Source organism: Danio rerio, chromosome 15, assembly GCF_049306965.1.
Source record: "Danio rerio strain Tuebingen ecotype United States chromosome 15, GRCz12tu, whole genome shotgun sequence".
Taxonomy (NCBI): domain Eukaryota; kingdom Metazoa; phylum Chordata; class Actinopteri; order Cypriniformes; family Danionidae; genus Danio; species Danio rerio.
The window spans coordinates 37,406,501-37,412,500 of record NC_133190.1 but is presented as its reverse complement, the minus strand read 5'-3'; the positions used below and the strand labels follow the sequence as shown (position 1 = coordinate 37,412,500).

Genomic DNA, 6,000 nt, shown 5'->3' with positions numbered 1-6,000 from the left:
ATACAACAAATATTAGGCATAATAATTATTATTCTGTCCCAACCAATTGTATTGTCCAAGTACCGTAAGTAATTGCTGAATAAACAGAAGATTGAACTGCTTTCATTGATAAACACATGACCATGGAATAGTCTTCACAGAAGGATTTATTTTGCCCACTCAACTGTTGTTTTAAGGTGAGTTTGAAGTGGAAACATCTCCTTATATATAGTTTACATGTATGTGTAATTGAACATACAGCATTTACCAGGGATTTCCCGATCAGGTATTTTTCCCCTCGAGTTTGAGTCAGAGTCATTTGATTTTGAGTATCTACCGTATCCGAAACCTGATCCAATACATCTATTTTACATAAAAAGGAATAAAGAAGAGTGAAGAAACAGATCCAGGATGTTCCTTTTTTTAATTTAATTCACCTTATTTTAACATTCAACAACTCTGTTAACAAACAGAACACTTCTGTGAGGTAGCTTGAACAATCAAGTAAGAAATAACATCAATTCTTCACTTTTGGACCTTAGTGCAACAGTAAATACAAAAATCTAATATAAAAACAAATAGCACGGCAACTTGAAATACCCGACTGGCAATCTCAAGTTCACATATCTTACAGTTTAACAGTTTTACCAATAGCGTCTCTGCAATAAAGTGATGTCATGCTGCATGTGTAGCTGTTCCAGTGTGTTAAGACGTGTTAAAAAATAACGAGAATATATATATATATACACTGAATATGTATGCATATATATATATATGAATATATCACTTATAATCACTTGATTGGATCTTGACATCCCTACCATAATTCATTGAGAAGCAATGCCAACAGCCGTCATCATTATAGAATGATTATCTCTGTCATTATCGACCGATTAAAACCCTAAATGCCTCTAATAACCTCTAAATGCATGTGCTGGAGTTTTATTAGGACTGGCTTTACTAAAAACGGCATGAACAACACCTCTATTAAATTGCCCAGCCCTAAGGCAAAATATGTACATGCCCAGTGAGCATGAATGGTCATCTATCATGTGTTTCAAGGTTATATAATGTGGATGGAGATTGTTTTTCTAAAACACAATAAAAACACCACTGTGCACGAGGAGTATTATCATTATCGAATGCTATTTTAAACCAAAAATACACTCATGTAAAATGCAGCTGACTTGTTGCCTGGAGGCAGCATTTGTGCATGAAGTAACCTTGTAAAATGTCTGAGACAGCATAAAGATTTAATCATTTACAACAGAATAGATAACTAACTCGGTAATAGCAAAAAGTACAATATATATTCTAACTGCAATGTTAACTTTTTGGTAGAAATGCCATCAAAGGTAAAATGCTTTGGCCAAAAATGTAATTTACACTCAAAATAATACTTAAATGGCTCTTAGAGATGTGCTGTTTATTTTTTTTTAATTCATCAGTCAGAAATTTAATGTACAGATTTCTGGGATGTCGAGAGCAGTGAAGGACACATCTACAGCGGGGAAAATAAGTAATGTACACGTCCCCATTTTTCTCAGAAAACATTTCTAAAGGTGCCATTGACTTGAAATTTTTCCTGGATGTTGGCAACAACCAAAGAAATGCATATATATGCAAAGAAAACAAATATAATTTGTTTACAAATTAATTTATACACAATGTAAGGAAATGACGCAGAGAAAATGTATTGAACAGATGAAAAAAGTGAGATGTAGAAAAGCAGGGAAAGCCCAGACAGCAGCTGAAATCTCTCAGTAGTTATTCAGCAACCCTCTGCTCTTCATTATAAAATAATATTAGCTGCTTCAGTCCAACATCTATATTATCAGTATAATGAAGATAAAAAAACAAACAGGGTGGACATTTCAGCAGGACTTTAATCCAAAAAAACAGCCAAAGAAACTCTCAGCTGCACTCAGGGAAATAAAATCAAGCTGTAGAATGCCAATCTACTGACTTTAATTCAGTAGAAAATACATAAATAAAAAACTGATTTGATAGACGAGACCCACAGAACCATGCAGAGTTTTACACTCTGTTGAAGTCTGTGAAAAACTCACACTTGAGCAAATCATGTGACTTCACCACAATCACAATCATGTGACTTTTAAGCTGCCATCACTAAAAAAGCCTTATATATAAAATATTTTCAGTAGTTCAGTACTTTCTGCTTGTGTCATTTTGTTGTTATTAGCCTACACTTCTCAGATTTTTTGTATTGTTTTTTTTTTTTCCTAAATCTGGTTCAATTCCGTGTCAACAGCTGCTTTACAGATATTATTCCCAAGACGTGTTCAATACTTTTTTTACTGTTGTATGTGCAGGACTCAAAATATGACTTTTTTGTTGCTTGTTCAAACTGCTTATTTAACATGAGTTGAAATTTTACTTTAATTTCTAAAAGCTTAGATTAATTTAATTTAAGCAATTTGTGTTGGGGCAACATAAAGGAATTGTTTGAAACCCAGCATTTTTTTTACAGTGAGCCTTGGCGAAGGAGGTGCTTTTTTATTAAACTATTTCTGAATGCTGTGTGTTGCATTTTAGACCCCGTTTGCACTCATACGTTTTAGTTTTAAAACGCGTTTTTAAGAAAGTTTTTCTTCGGGTATGGCTTCCTTTCACACTACCCCTGAGTTTTTGAGCCCCGAAAACTAAGCTTTTTGGTAACGATGAAGAGGCTGTTTTGGTTTTAAAACGCTGCTGCTCTGTGTCAGTGTGGATGGGGAAAATGGAGACATCTGAAAACGGAAGCAAGGCTACCGACATTCGCCAATAGTATTGGGGCTTTTTTCATCAATATTGAGTGCACAAAGTTCAGTCTTTCACCCTTTCCTTAAGTTCAGACTTTGCAAGTTTGATATGAAAAACAAACCCCCGAGGACAAATCTTCAAAACATTACCTCATTCACATCACACTGGATACATTGTTTCGCTATTCCAACAATAAAATGAAAACATGATTTAAGGAACTGCCTATTTTCATTTTGATGTTAATACCTTAACAGACACCAGAAATGTTAGGGCATTGTGTAGCTACATATTTATATGAGCATCATCTTAACTGTTTGCATATTTATAACAAAACAGAGCCTATAACAAAACTACCTTCTTTCATTTTCATTGAAAAATATAAATCATACCCTCTCTTTTGCTGAATATCAGTTTTAGTAATTAATATTGACATTCAAAAGTACAATAAGTTTATACTGTGCAATAAAGGCAAGCAATCACTCAGTGTGCAGAATCAGTGAACTGGATACATGTTATTATATTAACTTATCTTTCAACTTAGCCGAAACACGTTACCTGAGAACAAGTAGTATATTCAAAAGACCAAAGATTCATTTAATAGAGACAAGATTAATTAAATATCACATTTAACAGCTAATGAGATGACATCCAGCAGTAGATCCTTGATGAACTGTCCGACATGCGCTGCTCTCACCTGGTGAGATGCCCACGGAGCACTCGCTGATTGCCTGGGGCATACGCTGCAGCTCATGCCAGTGTGTGTGTGGTCACGTGATGTGCGTTTTCAGAGGTGTAGTGTGGACGTAGATTTTTTCGGAAGCGCTAGATGTGGACGCGGATCGTTTTTGTTTTAAAACGGCATACATGCAGATACAGATACATTCTCTGTGAACGCCCCCTTAGAACTTCATACTGTTTTCTGTTTTAGCTTCTATGGGGACACATCAAGCTTTAGTTAAGAGGAGTGGCTGATTAGAAATTTTGTTTTGATATTATGACAGCTATTTACAAAATAAATTCTGTACATTCCAAATCCCACACTGTACAAAAATATACATTAAATAACAGGTTCTGTATTTTGTGGGCACAAAAATAACTACTATATTTGCGACTGCACTGCTCAGAAGGATATTTTTTGCATTGGGAAGTTGGTTTATTGTCATTCTTGATTAAATAAAATGATAAAACACTTTTTGCAACTTCATTTGTAATTTGGATGTGGTGATGCACCAACCAAAACAAGCAGTTCTGTGTTGTTTTTGGGCCATGGAACAAAAAGAATTTGAACTTGTGATCTTGTTGGGTTTCTCTAAATTGCTGACACTTTTGAAGAAGCTTCCAAATTAAATCTGTCAAAAAAAAGAGGCTCTCTCGGATGTTAGAGAACTAAATGAGAGTGCGAAAGCGGAAAAAAGAGAATAAAATACACAAGATACCCCTTAGCAATTTGACGAAATAATTATGTTTTCCAATTATTCTCTTTCAATCATCTGGCATCCGCTGAGGTTTGCTGGAATTTGGAAATTAATGTTCTCAGTCATGGCTTTGTTCTCATCAGATATTTTTACTTAAGTTGGAAAGTTGGAAAAGTGAGTGTTGAGTTTACTTTTAACAAGTCAGCTCTCCAAGGAACCTTTATGAGTTGTTTTTGAGAGGTGGGTTTATAGTCATGTAGATTAAGACAGAGATGCTCTTGAAAAATGAATAACCGTACATACTGTAACAGTTTAGGCTTATCAACCCTTGTGCAAAATAAGGACACTTAAGCAGATATTTTAGCATATAAATAGTTTTTATTTTGCAAATAGTACATGTTTATCCTTTTACCCTTATGTGCTGTTCCGATGTTTTCATCCACTCTGGGGTGATTTTGAGTCTTAATTTGGCCACAACTTTCTCTGTGTTTAAGCAAATGGAATGACTTTTGGTGACAAATCTTATTTTGACACATATTTTAAGAAAATGCTTTGAAAATTTTTCAATAATTTACCCTTTCGGTATGTTGATGGCTGTTTTCGCCCTATTGGCTTTTATTGAAATGACATTTTTTGATTGCAAATCAATGACACCATATAATTATGTGTTCTTGATTGTTGCTGATTTTCCCTGAACATAACGAAATGGGTACATGAACATTTAAAAAAAAAAAGTAAGGGTTGTCAAGGGTAGTCAATTTGAACAATACACAAAAGTTTATTTGGTTAAAGGGACAGTTCACCCATAATTGAACGTTTCATCTCCATTCTCTCACACACAAGTGATTTTAAACTTTTATAATTTTCTTTCTTCTGTTAACCACAAAACAAGATATTTTGAAGAATGTTGAGAACAAGCAGCCATTAACAGTAGGGGAATTTTTTTTTCCAGCATTCACAAAATATCTTCCTTTGTGTTTAACAAAAGATATAAAAAAAGAAACCACTTGAGTGTGAGTAAATAGGGAGAAAATGTTCATTTTTGACTGAATTGTCCCTTTAAATTGAGTTCCTGACCCCATTCTAAGCTAATTTTAGAGATTTTAATGCTATGCACAAAGAGGCCATCCAGGCAGTTACAATGCCTGTTAAAGGGTAAAAATAATATACTTTAAGGTTTTTTTTAGGAGAAAAATGAAAGTTTGCTGTTAGTTTCTTCACCTCAAAGCCATCCAAGATAATGTTGATTGTTTTTGTCCAGAAGAGCAATCTTTAGGGAATATTTCTAGCTGAAACTCAACTTTGCTGATTCATAAAATGCAAGTAAACAAAAGAAAAACTTAAACAGGCAAGGACAGTTACTCTTATGATTTGAAGTACACATTCAGCACAGTTAAGCTTTTTATAAGAGAAAGTGCGTGTGTGTGTGTGTGTGTGTGTGTGTGTGTGTGTGTGTGTGTGTGTGTGTGTGTGTGTGTGTGTGTGTGTGTGCGTGTGTGTGTTTGTGTTTGTGTGTGTTTGTGTGTGTGTGTGTGTGTGTGTGTGTGTGTGTTTAAAATCAACCACCTGGTTCATTGCTTGAAATACAAAGATTTAGTTGAGAAAGATTGAAGCAGAAAGTCGTTAGCGTTCGTCCGCTCTGCCTTTTATAGTATCGACACTTCAACATTGGATGAAGAAACAGATTGGCTTATTTATTCAGGTTTGCACAAAGCTTCTGGCTCCACTGGGCTGACATTTACCCTTCTTACAGTGTGTGCAGAAATCTGACTCATATTTTTTGCTCTGCTTTTGCTTTGTGTTTTCCTTCTTTTCAGTGGAATCAAATAAGGTCAACCGTACT

The 6,000-nt window shown here is 34.8% G+C and overlaps 1 protein-coding gene across 1 annotated transcript in view; it reads left to right on the top strand.

Moving 5' to 3' along the window:
• The window catches only part of gabbr1a (gamma-aminobutyric acid (GABA) B receptor, 1a), a 129,764-nt gene that overhangs the window by 61,810 nt on the left and 61,954 nt on the right, over positions 1–6,000 (top strand). The gene's annotated exons all lie outside the window — the stretch shown is intronic.